We start from the raw sequence: 21,618 nt of genomic DNA on the forward strand, positions 1-21,618 counted from the left end.
TGGTCTCCAAAGCTTCCAGCAGTGATTTGGGGACAATAGCATAAAAGGCCAGTGACATCTGGGTTATGTAGCATAGGTGGGTCTTGAACAAAGTCTTCATCATAAAAGACTTGGAAAGAACTGGGATTGGATTTCCTTTTAACAGCAATTTTTCTTCTTAACATTTGCTGATGCTACTCTGTGTTTTTGCTTGCTTTAGAAGAGTAAAACAAAATAGTAAGCCAAATTTCTCCATTTTCAAGGGAGTGGTTTCCCAAGAAAAGCATAGTCTCATTCCCTTCCTATTTCCTGTCAGATACAGAGAAAAATACAGGCAGCAGGAGTAGTAAGCATCAGTACTTACTCTACAAAGGGAAAACTCATGGAGCAACAGCTTGGCAGCAGGAGGCCTCAGCTTAGTGGATTGCTGAGATTTACAAGGCACAAATATTATTTAGTTTGAGGAAGAGGGAACAGAATTCTACAGATACAACTTCTCAAACAGAAAAAGAATGTCAAATTAAAACTGAACTTTGATATCTATTGCTCAACATAAGTTAGCAATTTAACTGTCTATAATATACCATCTAAGTTTTAGAATGTACTGGCGCAATTTCCAACAAATTATGTACTTTTGCACAGTTTACTGCATAGAACCTGAATGCCAACTTATTATTATAATACAACCAAAATTATGCAATAATACAATAGGTCAATATAATGACAAACTGACAACAGATTTTACACTAATGATCAATACCTAAAATTTCAAAAGTTTTTTCATCATGTTACCCATAATTCACAAACTAATACCCATGTTCTAAATACTTCATCTAGCAAATGAATTAAAAGAGAGTTGCTTTTACTTGTTGCATAAAAACCCAAAGCAAACTGAGGATTACAATGTATGTTAACTAGGCATTCCCTATAAAGTAGATTGATTTACTTAAATTCCAAAGTCACATTTAATTCATAAATTTAAACACAATTATTACTCTAATGCAGAAGAATCTGTATATGAATGAAGAGGTTATATCGTATTGCCTAATAAATCAATACAAAAACCATAAAGAGTAGACCCAACTTAACAAACATGGTCATGCTAAGCAGTATGACTGTGCAATATCAAAGTATGGTGCCACAAATCTAAGTAGAGTCTCAAATACACCAACATTTCTGGAACTCATAATAAAGATATTCATGTAGATAGACAGAGGTGTTGACTAAGACATTTGCTCATTCTGTTGAGCTGAATGTTCATGTTCACTGAATTTGGAGGAACGTTTGTTCTGCTCCATCTTGGAAGGGTAATTTCAGAAAGTAATGCTGGCGAACTACCATATGACTATTGGCCTCTGGTATCCTTTCAGCTTCTGCTTTGCACTTGCATATGCATGAAACCACTGAGAGAAAGTGTCCAGAATGAAATGACTTGGTGCTGTCGGTGCTTAATCTTCCATCTTATTTTCCTCTAAAATGATAGCAACTATCAACACACATCTCAAAGACAAACAAACACAACTAGTAGTTGAAAGATCCTTCCCTGGATTGCACTGGCATAAGCAATGTGTGAGAACAGAATTTAAAACATTTAGGCTGACCATGGATTCTGTATTCACAGATTCAACTATTTATGGCCTAGGCCCCTTCCACACAGCTGAATAAAATCCCATGTTATCTGCTTTGAACGAGAATCTATGGCAGTGTGGACTCAGATAACCCAGTTTAAAGCAGATATTGTGTGATTTTCTGCCTTGATATTCTGGGTTATATGGCTATGTGTAGAAGGGCCCCTAGAGACACTATCTGCAAAAGATCCAAAAATTGTTTTTTGTCGTTTGATTTAAGGAACACCACATTACTACATTGTTGCATATGATGGCACTTGAGCATCCACAAATGTTGGCATCCACTAGGGGTCCTGGAACCAAACCCCAATGGATACCAAGGGAATATTGCTTTTAACATGTAACATTTATTTTCCCACATTCACAAAGTATGACAAGAGAAAGAGAAGCTATATACAGGAGGGTAGAAGAGGGAACTATATTCAGTCTTTCCATACCACATCCTTCATGTCTTTAGACTATTGGTAGCTCCCTTACTGGGTATCTTCGGCAACACAAAAATCAAAAGAACAAACAACTGTTCTATTTCCTAGCCTCTATGGAAGGTTTCTCAAAGCTAAACTGGCATTTACTATCTATCACAAGAAACAGGTGAAAATGGACTGATATTCATAGATTACATGCGCTGTCATTATTACATAAAATGCCATCTGAGCTTGCAAAGTGAAGACTAGGTGAGAAGAGCATATGGGGGTTTATCATGTAAACTGTTATACCAAGGGAATCATGCTGTAACAGCTGTGTCTGTTGAACACATGGTGACTTCACTGGCAAGGACAAACACTGTTGGTGGCAAGCATCCTCTCAGACTGCCTGCTAAATACTGCAGTGGTGGAATCTGCAGATATGGTATACATTCACCACAATAATGTGGGAAAATACACTCATGAGATCCCAGTAGATACAGTTAGATTGCTAGTTCAGAGAGCAAAAAGTACAACCTCAAACGTAGGCTACTTGAAAATACTGTCTGTTTCAAGGACAATTGGAGAGACAAAACTGTGAGGTTACTATATAGATAGGAAAGTGGTGTAGGAAGAATTCAAATTTTATATGTTCTGGAGAGCACTCTGTAATAAATTGAGCTAAAACTAAAGGGGCAGGCTTAACTTCAACCAGAATGAAACAAAAAATGTTTTAGCAGGTTTTAGAATGGGGTTCCTCAAACTTTCTAAGCATAGGGCTAGTTCACAGTCCCTCAGTGGAGTGTATTTTCGACAGCCTTGGTCAAAGTGCTAAGAATGAAAATGAAGGCAGGGAAGCATGTAGTGGGATTACTACATAAAATTTCTGGTAGTTTTGTAGGCATGTATAGTATATGTAATACTAGCTTGGGGACCAGGCAATGCCCGGGTTATTTGAAAAAGGCATTATTTGTCTTTGAATGTTAGATATTCTCAGTTTGGAGTGGGTGAACTACAATTCCCAGCATTGCGGGTCAATCCTCCCCAAACCTGCCAGTATTCAAAGTTGGCCATTTTGGTTCTGTGTACCAAGTGTGGTCCAGATCCGTCGTTGGCTGGGTTCAGTACTCTTTGGATGTGGGTGAACTACAACTCCCAGAATCAAGGCCCATTCCGACAAACCCTTGCAGTATGTTCAGTTGGTCATGAGGCTTCGCTGTGCAAAGTTTGGTCCCGGTCCATTGTCAGTGAGGATCACTGTTTCTTTGGATGCAGGTGAACTATAACTCCATTTCCCCCAAACTTGTCCAATATGTTCTGTTGGTTATGGGGGCTCTGTGTGCCAAGTTTGGTCCTTGTCCATCATCGGTGGGGTTCGAAGTGCTCATTCATTGCAGGTGAACTATAAATCCCAGTACCTACTACTCCCAAATGTCCAGGCCAATTCCCTTCAAAACCCATCAGTATTCAAATCTGGGCATATCGGGTATGCATGGCAAGTTTGGTCCACACCCATCATTGTTTGGGTTCATAGTGCGTTCTGGGTGTAGGTGAACTACAACTCCTCTAAATTCCCCAGTAGGAGTCACAGTACTCTGACTTGATGCAGGGTGAACTACAACTTCCACCATGTGGAGTCAATCCCCCAAACTCCTCCAGTAAGTGTAGTTGCTGCTCATTTCTGCTCTGTTTGTTATGCAGACAGATTTGAAAGGGAAGGGCAATAGGCGGGGTCATGCAAATTCCACACCAATGGAGAACCCTGGGATGCCTGCCCATGGTGGAGGAAAATGCAAAATCTAGGATGAAATGGTCCCCAAATGAAAGCATTCCTTGAGTGGTGGGCCGTAGTGTTTGGGGAGGACATTGGCAGGGTTTGGGATACATGTTCATGGTGCTCGCTGTAACTGCAATGTCAGTGGAAGGGAGTGACTTGGTGGCTCCTCAGCACTGAAAACTGTAGCCTGTTTGTGGAAGCCGGAGGCTGTCTGTGTGAGCGGACACCCGTGCCACATACACACATACGGGTTTTCACATTTGTTATGGATATAGATATAGATTTATAATGTGTCTGCATGGTGTAGTGAATGTTAGACTACAACTCTAGAGACCAGGATTTGAATCCCTGCTTGGCCATGAAAACCCATTGGGTAACCTTGGGAAAGTCACATGCTCTTGCCCTCAGAGGGATTTGGGGCTGCTCGGTCCTAAAAACAAAAACTCATGTAACACAGTTGGGCTTGGGGTCCTTTTTGGACTGTCTAAACCTGTGGATTAGCACCAGTCCCAACCCCACAACTTCATCAGCCCTGTTCAAAGATGCAAAAGTCATGTACCACTGAAGTAAACAGGAAATCACCAAGGAAATGCAATGTAGACATATTTTACTTTAGCACAGATTAGCAAAGGCATTACAATTTTCAAGAGGTCATCAGCACGGCTAATGTCTAGAATCAAGGAATCTGTTAGGAAAAAGAAGGCTTCCTTGAGCAAATGGAAGTCTTACCTATAAAAATTATTTCAGATCGTATGCTTCTGTCAATACCCACTGTTTTTTATTGTTTTACTTTTACTTTACAAAGAATGAAATAAGAGTTTGAGAACATCATCATTAATAGCATTAAAGCAAACAATGAAAAAAATATTTAAATATATAGGCAGTAACAACCAGATAGGAAGATGGATCCCTGGACAGCAAAGATATCAACAGCATACTAGAAAACATCAAGAGATTGGAGAGAAGCTCAATGTTTCCCTTCTGTATTCACTATAAAAGATACAGGGAAGATCTCCATGCCTGAAGTGTCAGGAAGTGGTCTGAGAAACTGCCAAATAATAGTGACAGAAGACATAGTTCTAGATCTTACTGATACAGACTGAAAGCTAAATAAATAAATAACCAGATCCAGATGGTATCCCAAAAACAATTCTTGAATTCACTTCAATGTAAAATTACAGAAGAAAGAGGAGAAGGACGAAGAACCTGCCTCTATGTTTAGCCTCTGTTCCAAAAGATTGGGAATAGACAATGCAATTCTTTTTAAAAGAAAAATAAGACACAAGATCAGGGAGGGAGCAAGATGAGATCAAAGAAATGATAGGCTGGTTAGTTCCATAACTATTCTGAAAACTGACAGAAAGCATTATGAATTCATAATTCATACAAAACACCAAATCCTGCTGAAGAACAATAAAGACCACTTCTATGAATCTAAATCTTGACCTACATTTATCAACATTTAACCTACATTAAACACCACTTAGTTGTTTGCTGCAACTGTTCTATATTCACTACAAAAAATATGAAATACTACTAAGCAGTTTGTCAACATGCTGGAAACCAAGGGCTATTACGTTAAAGGCTGTCTATGACTAACTGTAAACAAAACTGCCTTTATATAAATACAGTACTTCTCTTTCATACACATGCATGTTCAGAGCAAGAAACAACAAGCTGCCTTGACTAATGTAAATAATTAAGTTGTGGATCATAAAACTATAGCTGACCATGTTGTTGGCTATTTTGGCACCATACTTATGAAATATAGCACTTTGGTTTCACTCTTATCATCTACATTTATGAGATTTTGATAGAATGAATAACTACTTAATCTAAAACAGATGTGGTGTGCCTATATTGGTATGACTGGACTTAGATGTTATGACTAACAATCAGACTAAGATATAGAAGCAATACAATTTTACCACTGCAAAGATATAAAGTCTGAAAAAATAAGTGTAAAAAAGAAATGTTAAACATCAGCATGTATTCTGTACTGCCTATATCTCTATCCCCTTCTAACAATTACCTTTAGACAGATTCCCCACCACCACTCAAATGTCCGTTTCTGCATTCCCTCATTCTTTTTGCTCCTCTACCGTAATGAATGACACTTCGTTCAACTAATCCTAAAATCTTGGGGAAACAACTATCCAGCCCAACTGATACATAGAATTCAAATCTTTAATTGTACTACCTACCACTCATCGTGATAATTATTGCTGAACAATCCACTGCAACATGTACCCCAGGAAAGAGAACAGAAGTATACTTACTGTAAATAGCAAATATTTATTTCTGGACATAAAAATGATATCCAAGACAGGCTCAAACGGGCTTATTCTACTGATATAAATGCTCATCAGCAAAACAAGAAAGGTATCAGTTCTCCAACCCCACAGGCTAGAAAATGCTCTGGAACAGGTTTTTAGCTAATGCAGAATGTTGATGAGGAAGGGAAAGAAAAAGAAAAAAAAACCCCAGGTGTGCTAGCAAATAATCAATTGCACAACAATGGATTGTGGTACAAACTTCACCACTGATGGTTAAATGTAGTAAACTGCACCAATCAATTCACTTTTTAACTCGCCTGAAAGAGTCTAATTCAATTTATTTATTTACTTGTTTATTTACTGTATCCCCACTCTATCCCACCCTGAAGGGGATTCAGACCAGCTATCCATATGCTGAATTTACCGTACACAAAAGTTACATGCCAAGAGTGCAAAATATTGATTGTTGTCTTAAGAGGTCTACAAGCAAAATTCACAGTATGAATATGTAAAACAAGTTCAAAGTTACATACACACATTCATGAATAAAGTTATGTGCACATTACCTGCTGGACATGGTCAGAGGTTTTTCCAGCTTATAAAGTTTATGTATTTCATTTGTTTTATTGTTTATTTATACCCCACTCTTTATCCACAAAGACTCTTAGAAAAGATTACAAATTGTTTATTTGTAATCTAAACAATTCCTCGTGTCAGTTTCTGTTTTTTATATAAATCACTGCAGCTGCCTGAAAGTAACTACAAGGTACAAGTAACCCAAATTCACCTTTTCAAAACAGTAAAAGGCGCAAATTCTGTCCCAAATAATTAAATACTGGTATTTCATTCAAAAATGCTTTTCTTCCTTTCTTGTACAAATTGATAAAACATATATGTTTAGCCATTAAGTTAAAACTCTTTCAATAATCATCGGAAAAGACAGTAAAAATGAGTTGCCACTGGAGATTTCACCATTAAAAGGGAGACTGATAACTTATCCTTCCTTATCTGATATGAAAGCTATAGCTCATGTGGGGAACTAGCTACATACTAACAGGTTGTACATTTTGCAGGATGAATCTTCATTTTTTTTTTTAAAAAAAAAGACACCCAAGCAGTTGAATTAAACTAGAGATTCCAAAACTTATTAAGACTTGCAAAGCCTATCGTTGGTACTTTTCCAGTAATAACCACACCTAAATGAAAGGAAATCCTGGGGATATCCTCATCGGCACTATAAAGTAGGCAAAATTAGGTTGTGACTCAGACTTCATTCAGCGCTCTAGGACTTCTCTGTACATGTATTTACATGCTGCACTACTTTTCCTCATCGCTATGTGAGGTTTTTAATATGATTTTTACATTGTGAACCAGATTCTCAGCTGCCACGATCTGGCACCACTAAGTGTGCTCTAATGCAAAAGGTATAATAATAATTTCGTATGCCCGAAAAGAGTGAGAAAACTCCAACAAAAGTTAAAATAAAGAACTGTTGTCTCCTTACATACTATGACTCAAAAGGTAGAGTTTCCAGCATTTAAAACACACACACACAGAATAAGACTTGATATTTGAGAAGCATTGGCTTGGTTGGTCACTGCAGGCAATAGGGTGCTGCACTACACAGCTCTTTGGTCTGAAATTTGAAGGCTCTTCTTATATTCTAATTTGACACTCAAAAAGAAGTTATAATAATATACTAATTGAGCAGAAAATAACCATAAATAAGACCAATAAGGTCATGTTGCAGTGCTATAGATAACAATCAGCTAAAATAAATGGTAATTCACATTTGGAATTTCACAAATACAGCTCCATTTTCAAGTGACTTCAAAATGTTATGAATATCATATGATATTCAATGGATTATGTATATACATTTCCACAAGTACTTCACATTCCAAATAAAAGTATATGTGACGTCAAAAATGTCCGCAATTATTTACACAAAGAATTTAATTGGAGGCTGGACCATGACAGATGTTGGCCATCATCAGAAAAAAGTAAAAGGGAGCAGGTGGGAAAAAAGGTGAATATGCTACTGCAGTGAATAATACATAAGCATGCAGCATGAGATAGTACTGCCTGAAAAAAGAGTTTGTTACAAGACAACTAGCCTAAGATAACAAAAAGAGCATGCATTTAGTGACACCGGAGATACACTTGGATTTATACCTAGTCATGTCTACAGTAGCCACAGAAAATAAATGGAATGAATTAATTATAATTTACTCTAGGTGAAAGTCTATTATCTCTTTAACTTGGATTTGATCAAAGTTTTCCATCACCATGTTCGTGTTAAACTGCTTATCTAAGCTAGGATGTTCTTTACCCCTCCCAACCGCTGTTCATCCAAAAATCACTGTTAAGAAAATCATAAATGTTTATTTCTTATTGATTGCTACTCCCTAGCATTTCCCTCCCCATTCTAGTTTATATTTAGTATAAATTATTGTTCTTGTATGCCTTCAAGTCATTTCTGACTTGTGGCAACCCTAAAACTCTCTCGTATGGTTTTCTTGTCAAGATTTCTTCAGATTTTGATTTTTCCATATCTAAATCAAAAATGTTGGTCCCAAAACCTACCTCTAAACCTGAGAGAGTGTGACTTACCCAAGGTCATTTAGTGAGTTTCCATGCTCAAGAAGAGCTTCAAACCCTGATCTATAAAGATGTAGTCCAATACCTAAGCCACTACACCATGCTGGCTCTCATCTGCCAGCAAATATATATCTGATCACATTCATTTATACCAGTTAAAACTTACTAAGTCTTTCAGGTGCTGTAAAAGTCTGTTATTCCATGTCATATTGATTTCAGTGTGGCCATTATAGGCAAGTTGAAGGCTTTCATGGCCAGAATCACAGGATTATTGTGTGTTTTCCGGGCTGTATGGCCATGTTCCAGAAGCATTCTCTCCTGACACTTTGCCCCTCATCTATGACAGGCATCCTCAGTGGTTGTGAGGTATACTTCACAACCTCTGAGGATGCCTGTCATAGATGTGGGCAAAGCGTCAGGAGAGAATGCTTCTGGAACATGGCCATACAGCCTGGAAAACACACAATAACCCCATTATAGGTATGTCTAAGTCAGGATTCAGATCAACAAAAGAAAGCTTAATGTCAAGAATACCAAACGTGTTGATGTGTTTTTAACGTGATAAATAAAACACTACCTCTTGTCTTTTAAGAGCCAGTGGGCACAAACGGTTTGCAATTAGAAGAGGCTTCAAATGATTCCCAGCAGCACTGGCTTTCACATGTAATGCAGTTTGCAAAGAACTTTTAAAAACTAGGTTTTCAGTGGCATGGGCCAAATCTTAATCTGTATGGCAAAACTCTGCATATGCCCTATATACTCATAGACACGCCTAGCAATTTGAGTCAAAAAATCTGGGTCAACTGATCCACAAGTCAGTGTAAATAAAAAATAAAAAAGTAAATAAAAAAAGAACTATCCCCTTCACTGAGAAGTGGTGTGTGTGTGTGTGTGTGTGACGAGTGACTTGAGAAACTGTAAGTCGCCTCTGGTGTGAGAGAATTGGCCATCTGCAAGGACGTTGCCCAGGGGACGCCTGCATGTTTTGATATTTTGCCATCCTTATGGGAGGCTTCTCTCATGTCCCTGCATAGGGAGCTAGAGCTGATAGAGGGAGCTCATCCGAGCTTTCCCCAGATTCGAACCGGCAACCTTCAGGTCAGCAGCCCTGCCAGTACAAGGGTTTAACCCATTGTGCCACCAGGGGCTCTGGTGTAGAGTGACGAAAGGCAACAGCTTAGTCCATCCTGGGAGAACCTAAATGAAGCACTTTTTCTCTCTTCTGTTAGTTTTGCACGTTTGTCTTGGGGGAAGGCGGTGATTTTTATTTTTTTTAACGCCAAAGTAGAGAAAAAGTGGCAGGTATGGCTGAGGTGGCTGGCCCTTGACTTATCCACAGATAATATCAACATCCAAAATGTTGGTCCCAAAACCTAAACTCAGCTTATACATGACATCAACTTATGTGTAAGTATATACAGTAAGTATATTGTCAAATAGTAGGCCACAACAAATAATTGAAATGGCATTTCATATAATACCTGGTTTGTAGGTACTATTCCTAAAGTAGAACATTTTCTTGATTAAGAAGTTTACATTAGTCTGGCACATCATATTTTTCATTGGAAAAGATGCAAGAATTTACCCTATTCAAATGCTGAGGATGATTTTTTCATTAACAGGGTTATGGGACTGTCTACTACCTCTTTTATGTTAAATGTGCTGACAGGTAAACTGACTATAACCTCTGGCACTTTCAAAGATTGATTTTATGAACAGAAACTTTGCACGTCTTAGCATGCCTGTTCTTTCTGAAAAGCTGATTCAATTACTGGTATTATGGCTTATTAATTCATTCCGCATATAGTGGTTTGTTCAGTAATAAACAAATATAAAGGGAAAATATATTCATCTTGCCAGATATAAATTTAAATGAATGCACACACACCCGAGACACTTTAACTTTCCCTTTAGAATAAAAAAATCCACTTGTGATATATTACATAGGCAAATACAAATAAGTAAAGCTTTGTAATATATTGTCGCAAATGATTACAAGTGATTTGTGAGTACTGACACATAGCACTGTGCTGGCCACGCTTCTCATAGTTTTTTCAATATTAAGCAGGTAAACAGATTTTAAAATTATTTTAGGGCCCTACAAATCTTCTAATAGGATTTAATGTGTTTGAGAGGTAGTCTCATATCTCTTTAACAAAAAAGCTTATAATATGGTAAGAATGTATCAGGAAAATATCCTTTTAAGAGATAAATCCTCTTGGCAAAGGCTGTAATCTTTCAAACTTAATTGGTGAACTCATTAATGAACAACTGCCACTACACGAAGAAAAACTATTGTCAGTGACTTATCGGGTTATGAGATAACAAACTTAATTATATTGTTTTCAGTGGATTTACATTTACTTCCTTTAGGGCTTTAGCTATTCCATGGTTGTACACAGATTTTTCCCCTACACCTGAAAAGAAAATAGATGTGACTTGAATTGTATTATCAGAAGATCACAAACAGGAAAAAAGTTTTACTCTGTGTCTTCCAGTTATAAAAGTTACATGCTTATAAATTAGATAATTTATGAGCCATACTAATAATTTGTTCATATCTGATCTGAGATTTAGCAAACATGATTTCCCATTTGATGTAAGAGAATAATTTGCAGGTCTTGTTTAGCTCCTGAGGGGGCCTTAACTAATTTGACACTGTTTCATGACATTGATGGCAGGCACACACTAATGACCACACTGCAAAGTGCTCCTGTCATCCTGTCGTCTCAGAAAAGAGCAAGTTTTCTTTTATTGCCAAGAAAAGTAAATAGTGATTCTACTAATTATTCAGACAGGAGCTATAATGAGAATCCCACTGTTGACTTCAAGTACACTAACAGGTAACTAGAAGAGCAATTCTACAGTCACATTATACTAGCAGTTTTTTGTTTTTTTTCGTGTCAGGAGCAACTTGAGAAACCGCAAGTTGCTTCTGGTGTGAGAGAATTGGCCGTTTGCAAGGACATTGCCCAGGGGATGCATGGATGTTTTTTTTGATGTTTTTACCATCCTTAGGCTTCTCTCATGCCCCCGCATGGAGCTGGAGCTGATAGAGGGAGCTTAACTGCACTCTCCCCAGGTTGGATTCAAACCAACCACCTTCAGATCAGCCACCCAACCTTCAAGTCAGCATTCCTACCAGCACAAGGGTTTAAACCACTGCACCACTGGCGGCAGTGAAGATGTGGTACTGCTACACCCACAGAAGTACATACAATGCATGCTCAGCCCAGCAAAAGAGTGGAAGCCTAGATGAACAGAAAATACAAAAATGGGCAGATGACTTTTTAAAAAAAGGCTCCAATAATCCTCAGAAACAGAGCAAGTCCACCAAATAAAAACTTTGTTAATAGAAATTCCCAGACAATTAAACTCAGGCATCTGTAGCATACTTTTTGAAATCGCAAAGCACACCCCACAGAATCCCCACTCCATCAGGTCTTGCGGGTTAGCCAGTAATACTACTACAAAGGGCTGGGATCCCGAGTTAAGCAGCCATAGCAAAAATCATGAAGTATACAAGGACAACCAGCGACATATGGTAACAGCAATAACCCACAGAGACTCACCATAGAAGCCTGAATTGGGTAACAGGGGTAAGAGTTTGGGCCCCATCAACAGAACCAAGCAATTACAGCCTGACTGTGGGTGAGACAGAGAAGTTTAGGCAAAAGCAAGCAAGCTCTCCAAACTCAAATCCTAAATTCACAACAAATCACTAGCCATGATGTGCAGGCATTCCTCAGTTAGCAAATCCTTCAACAAAACAGCTCCTTTATGCCAGGCCAACCTCCAATTCTTCCTCATCCTCTGTATACCCTTTTAAGCACCATCAGCATCACTTTCAGTGTCAGATTACAGCTGTGGATCTGCATTAATGCAATCAAGTTTGAATTGTGAAAGAATGGAACTCTGCTCCAATTTATCTTGCTGTAGCTGGTTTTGCCTGCCAGCCAAAGGCAAAGAAACAGCAGCAAGGTCAATCTGACCAGGTTGTTTCATTAACTATGTGCATATTGTTAATTTTAGGAAAATAAAATAATCCCTGTCCATTCATCTCTTGCAAGTGAAGAAACAAACAAATACAGAGCAATCAATGCTCAGCCACCAAGATGGAGTAGATTTTGGGGATGGGGGGGCATAATGGGCAGAGATATATATCATGCTAGTATGGCTCTTGTGATTTAGACAATGGTTCTTTAGGTGGCAAGTATCAAGTCTTGGAACTTCATCACGCACTGAGTAACAATCAAGTTTTCATATAATCATATTGTTGTTTTTTATTCGTTCAGTTGCTTCCGATTCTTCATGACCTCATGGACCAGCCCACGTCAGAGATTCCTGTCAGCCGTCACCACCCCCAGCTCCTTCAAGGTCAAGCCAGTCTCTTTAAGGATACCATCCATTCATCTTGCCATTGGACGGCCCCTCTTCCTTTTTCTTTCCATTTTCCTCAGCATCATTGTCTTCTCATTATGTGGCCAAAGTATTTCATCTTTGCCTCTAATATCCTTCACTCCAGTGAGCAGCCGGGCATTATTTCCTGGAGTATGGACTGGTTGGATCTTCTTGCGGTCCAAGGCACCCTCAGAATTTTCCCTCAACACCACAGTTCAAAAGCATCTATCTTTCTTCACTCAGCCTTCCTTATGGTCCAGCTCTCACATCCGTGTTACTACAGGGAATACCATTGTTTAACTATGTGGACCTTCGTTGCCAGTGTGATGTCTCTACTCTTCACTATTTTATCGAGGTTGGTCATTGCTCTAATCCAGCAATTTTAACTCCAGCCTTGGATTCATCAAGCCCCGCACATCACATGATGTGTTCTGCATACAAGTTGAATAGATAGGATGAAAGTATAAAATCATAGAGTTGGAAGAGATCAACAAGGCCACTGGAGCCCCCAATAGCACAATGGGTTAAACCCTTGTGCTGGCAGGACTGCTGACCAAAAGGTCAGTAGTTCGAATCCGGAGAGCAGGGTGAGCTCCCGTCTGTCAGTTCCAGCTTCCCATGCAGGGACATGAGAGAAGACTTCCATGTTACGGGTTTTTAGAAAAAACAAACTGCGTGCAGTCCTGTCCAGACTTATCCAGTCCTTTGTTTTATCCACAATGAGCAAAACAAGCCACGAAAATGGAAGAGAAAATCAAAAATTTACTCTTAAGTAGCAGAGTCAAAAATCATAATAAAACTTCCAGCAACAAAACTCACATAAAGTCTCTGGCATTAAATTCATGCATCTTCATAGTAGGCTCTCAGCAAGCATTCAGTAAGTCCCCCAGAAGACATTGCAAACATTTCCCAGATATACCCCATTCAGGGAGTGGCTCAAGCCTGTTAGCCCTGATTGTTCCAATTACTCAACCATGAGTTGTAATTAACCAGGTGTTTTTCTCTTAACACACACATACACAAGTAGTGATCCCACAGAAACTTAGTCACATACATGCATATACAGTAATATTCCACAGGATGGTAAAACATTTGGGGGTCCCCTGGGCAACGTCCTTGCAGACGGCCAATTCTCTCACACCAAAAGCGACTTGCAGTTCCTCAAGTCGCTCCTGACATGAAAAAAAAAACAAAAAAAGGCTGTCCAGTCCAACCCTATTCTGCCATGCAGAAACTGTGTCTCCTAGTTTCTAGAGAAGTGGAAAATAACCTGCCCTCCACTCAATGTGGCAGCCTTTCAAATATTTAAACATGTCTATCATGTCCCTTCTCAAGGCTTCTGTTCTCAAGATAACATACCAGTCTTCTTAAGCCACTATGCAAATATGAAATAGCTTGACAATCCTTATAAAGAGGGGTTTGCTCTACCCTTCCTTGCTGACTGCGCAGACTCCATATTATGACCTTAGGTGATGCAACCACAACAATCAGTCCCTCACAGAGAGCCCCATGGCAGAAAGAAAGGAGCAGCAGCAGCAGTAATGCAAAGGTCAGGATTTCAGATCAGCTGGACACCAACATGCTGTGCACACTGTTCAGCCCAGTGTGTCTGATCATCATCACTGTTAATCCAGGATCAGCCTGAAGACACCGGATTAAGTAACCAGTGTAGATGTGGCTCAAAAATCTCTAGGTATTTGGATCTAAGTGTTGTTAACTGAAACATTGTTGACATATCATATTTTCTTGCTGCCTTTCACTTAGTTAAGTGCCATACATCTCCCACATATCAAATTTTTTAGACGCATGCACAGCAACGACTTTTTATCACTTCATTATCTAAAACCTGAAGTTCTCTAATGCTTATTTATAGATGGAGCTGCCCTTAATAATTTGAAACTAGCAGAATGAAATTTCTCATCTTTTGACAAGAAAATGCATTGGGTTTTCATTAAATTAAATCAGAATCAAGATGCTAGTCTTGTTTTCTAATTCCATAAATTATTTGGGCTACAGTGTCCCCTCACTTTTCGTGGTGGTTAGGTTCCAGGTCTGCCCGCGAAAAAGTGGAAAACCGCAATATAGCAGCATTATATTTATTTCAATAAATATAGCCTCCCTCCCTCCCTCTTTTCCTCTTTGAACATATTGTTCTGTCTTCCTTGTTGTTCCTGGGGCGATGAGGTGCAGGCAGGGCCTACTGGCGCTGCCTGCAGGCGGCTGAGGAGGAAACGCAGGCTGGGTCATATGACTCAAACTGGGCCCTTTTGTGCCTGCAAAGGGAGGGAGGGCCGGATGGAAAAATCCGCAATACAGCGAATCCGTAGAACCCAAACCATGGATTAGTGAGGGAACACTGTATACATAAGTAGCCATTCCCTCATAATCATCATACAGCTTAGTCATCAGCAGACAGCGGATATTTTAGATAAAGGCAGAGCAAGGTATATTTTATAAATAAAGTAATAATACACTAAATGCAACTTGTATAAATAAGTCGTGAAACTCTGTTTTAAAGTAAAAGATTTAGCACATTACTTCCTGCTGGTTTACATGACGAAACGGTATGCATATACTATAGAAAGGTAAGGTTCAGAACATTAAACCACATGTCTAAACCAGCTTACCTGAATAGCTCATTAGTATACACATTATCTGACGGCCCTCCTGGTACTGAATAGGAGTTTGCCTCATTTGCATGCCGATTTCCCTCCTACTCTAGTTCTCTGACTTTGTCTTTGTTCTGGTCAGTGTCATGTGGAGTGGTTTTTCTCTACTGAAACAGTGTTATTAGCAATTAGGAATGAAGCAGTTGAAAACCTGAGCATGCTAGATCAAAACAAGGTGCATAGCAGTACATAGCAGTACAATTCACCCCCTTACAATCTAATTAGACTTGGCAAGCCTCACAGCTTAGATCCTTTACAAATGAATCAACCTACATTCTTTAACACATGTTTTGTTTTGATTCTTATATGGACAGGTACATTTAAGGGACTCAGTTTGCCCTGCCTCCTTTTCCTCATACTTAAAAGCAGACAGTTTTTTTAGAAGGCTAATGCACACCCAGTATTCTTCTTCATTATTTCGGGAAGGGGGGGGGGAACCACACCAAAATAAAGATTAATTCCATTCACAAACAAAAGGCACCTAGTAATGGGCAGCAAATGTTATTGAAAAGAATAACACAATCAACACCACTTTGCCACTTTATACTTTCAGTTATAATGAATTAAGATATGGCGGGGGGGGGGGGGGAGGCCTAATTCCTCAGATTCCAAAGTACCATTTAAAAGTGCCTCATACACTTAATTAAGCCAAAAGATGAGGGATGCTTTTTCTTTTCATATTTTAATTATTCATTGGGTAAAGCATTGTTTTACTGTATTTAATGTTTGATGTAGAGAAAAGCTCATTCTTTAGAAATATAATTTGGTCCTCAGCTCAGTTACGGTATATTATTTTAACAATGTCAAAAGTAAATTCTCCTAGATCGTTGCATCTGATATTCTTGAGAACAAAGTCATTCTTTTGTAATTCATTTTAACAGTGTTGTTGTCTTACAGTCAATTATTTAGGTGGCTCCAGCAAACAATGTATTATTATAGCTGTTGAGTCATATAGATGCTGTCTGGGTAGTGTTACGATTCATTACCCTTTTCTCCATATGGTTGGCATTCTGTGAGAAAACAAATACTGCAAGAACTTAAAACTTTGCCATGCTTTAAAGTTTAAAAATGCACAACTACTTTTATTTTAAATATAAGCATATATTTTTGCCAGATCTCCACATTATTAGACAAACATAAATTAACAGCTGTAAATGAAATCAGAATAAGCTGCCAACACCTCAGGCAGGGTGGCGCGACATTTAATTTATACAATTAAACACAAGGGTGGGGAAGCATAAACCAAACAATGCATGCTGAAATCAAATATTACACTGTGTGTTTTCTTAGTTTTCCGGTACTACCTTCAGTGTCCATCAGGCAAAATGCCAAAAGCGGAAGACATCTAAAAGTTTTATATGCTATCTACATAAACAGTTCATGAAACCTACACTGAAGACAATCAAGTGGTAACTTGACAATCACTCAAGGTGCTCAGGCAGCCAAAATGTGGTTCCCACAAAAATAAAGTTGTGAAAGATTCCTAACTGGAAGACCCAAGTACATGTTCCGAGGATTGGACAAACGTAAGTACCAAGCTGCAAGTGGACAATAATTTAAAATAAGCAGCTAAGGGGAATCTAAGTCCCACAGTCTTTGCACTAATGCCCAGAGCATGGGAAATAAACAAGATGAGCAGGAACTCTTGGCACTCCACTAGTCACTTATTTCTAGGATGAAGAGGAACCATTGGTGAGTACCCTTTGGGTTCAGTCACTTAACCCATTACAGATTCACGTAATTACTGGAATGCTCCATATCTGAGAATAGCACACAGATTGTCCATTCTTAAAGAAATGTATAAATTCAGGTTTATCAGTTAGCATAGAGAAAACTGAGAGTAACCATAAGCACAGAGAGTAACTGACACTACTCAAAGCAAGTAATAATTGTCTCTTGTGTCTCTTAATGCATATAAAAGCATGACACATAGCATGCCTAAACATACAGTGATTTATGGAATGCCATGTACAAAGGATTCACATCTGTTATGACATTCTAGGTTAAATCTATCATGTAATTCTATAAAAGTATGTATCCTGTGTTGTGTTAATATGAACATTTATGCGTGATGTTTTATATATTGAAGACAGTCTTGTTGACATATGTAAAAGTAAATAAAGGTACAATTAAACTATGCATGTTTGTAGATTTTGTAGAGAAGGCATTGTTACATATTTCTTCTTATTGGAAAATTTAACATCTTTTATTCCAATACCTTCTGTGAAGTGTTTGTCCTTGTAGAGTTCAAGAAACTTGTCAAATCACCAATGTCAAAATAAGCCAGTTCTGACTTATACATAATTGATAGCCAAAGGTTGTCACCTATCCCTGACCCTTGGACAATCTGGTTAGGAGTGTGGCAATTTTTCACCGAGATGGAAAGAGCAGCTCCTTTAAAAGGGCAGAACACATAGAGAAAAGGTGTAGATGGGTCAGGATACTGTCATTGACTTCCCCTCTCTCTCTTTTTGGGATTCAACCAGACAAAAGCATGTCACAGGAGCAGCATGAAGGTGATGTAAGAAAGACTGTGTAAGAGTCCAGGGGGACAAGGGATTCTTGTCAATTTGTCACATCAATGTGCAAATTACAGTCAGTTCTATTGTTGTAGAAGGAAGTTGTCTCTATCTGTAATGAACTAAAAGAGAGAAAATAAATTTAACTATACAGATAAGATAGAGATGATCCTGGTCGGCCAAAAGGCAGTGAGTAGGGATGTATTTATCCTGAATGGGGTTACACTCCCACTGAGGATGCAGATTTGTAGACTGGGTATGTTCCCAGATTCAATGTATGCATGGAAGCTCAAGTTTTAGCCATTGCTGGGAACATATTTGTACAAGTAGGGATTGAGCACCAACTGGGGCCATTCTAGAGACATCAGACCTGTCTATAGCATTGCATATATCAGTTACATCTCATTTGGATTAGACTATGTAGCACTGCCTTTGAAAAATCTTCGGAAATTTCATCTGCTCCAAAGTGAGGTTAAAGTGAACACGCAGTTTCCATGTTGTAACATCTCCACTGGCAGCCAGTATGTTTCTGGACCCAATTCAAACCTGTAAAGCCCTACACTGCTTAGGTCCAGATTATCTGACGGACCATAATCAACCACATCAGTCTACTCTCCTTGCTTAACGTGTGGTCATCTACTGTCAGAAGCCAAGAAAGTTTGCCTCATAACAATGAGGTATGTGACACAGATTTCTAGTTCATAAGTTAGTAGAGGTTGATGCCCATTTAAACTGAACAACTGCCTCTTGTATTTTTTATTGGGTGTGTATACAAATATTCAATTACGGAACAACTCTGCCCTATACTCCCTGGGTAAACTTGACTAGATATTGATTACTGTTTGGCAGTCCTGTGAGGTCTGGACTTGACTTTCCATACCAAGTGCTATTAATAGTAAGAAAGAACTTTTACAAATTTTTGGCAATAAAAAAAATTCTCCTGGAAAGAGGTAGCCTGACTATGGCTCCCCAACATCTAAAACTACTGCAATACAGTGCAATGAACACGAGCCAGTTCTCATATCCATATTTTCTTTCTCTCTCTCAAAATGTGATTTAAAAAATATTTCATCAATGTTTCCCACATTTTGGGCTTCCTAAATATTTATGAGAGTAAATCAAGTTGCTGCTAATTATGTTTAAAGCCCTATGTGTAGCTTGACATGAGAGCAATTCAAGGAGTGCCTGCTTGTATAGCAAACCCTTGGTGTCCACTGAGGTTTGGTTCAAGGACCCCCCATAGATATCAAGATCCATGGGTGTTCAAGCCCCATTATATAAAATAGTGTAGTGTTATATAAAATGGTGTTATATAAAACAATGTCCCTTAAATCTAGGTTTTTCCTTTTGGTCTGGTTTGTTTTTAAAAGTATTTTCAAGCTGTGAATGGTTGAATTCATGGGTACAAAATCATTAGTTATGGAAGGCTGGTTGTACATGCAATGTTTTTCATATGTATTCTTAAAATTGTATTGAGGATCCATTTCACAGATAACCCAACAAACTATGATTAAGTAGATGTGAATGAACTAATGAATAATGGAATTTCTATATGGATGCACTTGGACCCAACATTTCTATTTCTTAAGAACAAGTAAAAGTCCTTTAATTTAATCCTATCAGAAAGACTACTAAATAAAATCAACCCTCCTGTCCCTTCAATTGTTGTATAGAAAAGGAAGTATCACCAGGGGTTGCTTATATGACAAACAACACCTACTGATATTCCCTCCTCTATACAACCATTGAAGGGTCAGGAGCCCTGTTTATTTCAACTTATTCCCAGTTTTTTTTCACATAGTATATTAACTCAATTACTGCAGTTTTAACTAGAATTTCTTATATTTCTTTCACTATTGCCGTAACAAAAGTAGCACCAGACTTTTATCTCTTTTAAGGGACAGCTGGATATTAAGTGGATAATTAAACAAAGAAAACTGTGTGGACATTTTCCATAGAAACCAGAAGTGAGATTCTCTAGTACCTGCTACCACAATTCCATCTATTTTATTGGCGCTTCCTGTGGCAGACTGGATATGACAGTGGATTTTGTTTTATACAATTAAGATTCTATAAAGATATTAGAATATGTTCGTTACTTAACATATAATCCACACTTCAGAGTTTCATCATAACAGTCATCACAAAAAGAACTTGCAGTTTTCAATTTTCTCTGCTCCTGTGCTTTGAACATAGCATGTGGTTTTAAAAAAAGAAAAAAAAATAAATTCACAAAATTCCCTCTTTTCTACCACACCATCACTTCTATTCTAACAGAATGTCAGCTTATCAAACTACTGTTAAAAACACAAGAATCAACTCATTCCAACCTATGTATAATATAATGCCAACCTGTAATATACAATATAAAAATATTTCTACTCATTTGGAATTTTCTACATGAATTACACTAACTTGTCTTTAAATAAAGCAAGTGGGTCAGTATGTATTTCTGAAATGATTTGCAAGATCTAGAACACAGCTTCAACTTGCGTTATGTAACCTGAAATTGCTAAATGACATGATTTGTGCATCCCAATGCAAATCACCTTCTAATCTAAACAAGAGAACTCATATATTACTCTCAAAAGTATCATTATGGTGAAAAGGCAGGTGCAATGCATAAGTATGCATATGGACAATTGTTGCAATATGAAATTCATATGCCATATGGCAAAAACAATATAGCAGGTGAATACAGTACCATTAAGATACAAGGCTTACAAGAACTACCTTTCATTCAGACCTGAAACAAAGTATCTGATATAGTTGTTTGAAATATTTGGAAAAACCTCTCTGCTGGATAATGTGAAATAGAGACTAGGATTAAAACAAATAATCTGATATGATTAATGCTCTAACAGGCTGTAAAAAGGTGTTATTTTTATGAACTCACACCGCAATAGATTATGATGCCAGCGAGGAAAGCAAATCCACTAGAGATTTTAATAGAAATTTTAAACTATCCACACAATTCCTTAAATTTGGGCTATAATCTGGAACATATCCACTGCTACAGGTAGACAGAAGCTTCCAATACCAATTAGGGCTGATTTATACTTTGTGGAAACCACAGAAATGTCACCTAGAGTAGCCAAATTCTAATGAATCAATTGTTACATAAAACCAAAGTAGAAAGACCTTCACACAGTAAATGCCCAGAATAGATTTTATGTATAAATTACTCCACATAGTGGTCATACATGAAGAGTGGCTTGGCACATGAATCACTCCAATCACACAGAAAATTAGCATGCTATTACTAGCTGTTGCACCAAGTCTTGATAAAGCCAATTCTTATAACTTGTCTCATCTACAAAAATGCTTGCATTCATCTACTTTATCTACATTGCATTATTGAGAA

General features: G+C 38.1%; 1 protein-coding gene and 1 long non-coding RNA gene across 14 annotated transcripts in view; one reads left to right on the top strand and one right to left on the bottom strand.

The window, feature by feature from the left end:
- Positions 1-21,618, bottom strand: part of foxp1 (forkhead box P1) — a 702,210-nt gene that overhangs the window by 456,793 nt on the left and 223,799 nt on the right. The gene's annotated exons all lie outside the window — the stretch shown is intronic.
- LOC134297099 (uncharacterized) lies at positions 14,590-17,377 on the top strand. The gene is made up of 2 exons (XR_010003827.1): positions 14,590-14,759; positions 17,026-17,377. It is a non-coding gene; the product is annotated as an uncharacterized LOC134297099 (long non-coding RNA).

Source organism: Anolis carolinensis, chromosome 2 (genome assembly GCF_035594765.1).
Source record: "Anolis carolinensis isolate JA03-04 chromosome 2, rAnoCar3.1.pri, whole genome shotgun sequence".
Classification (NCBI taxonomy): domain Eukaryota; kingdom Metazoa; phylum Chordata; class Lepidosauria; order Squamata; family Dactyloidae; genus Anolis; species Anolis carolinensis.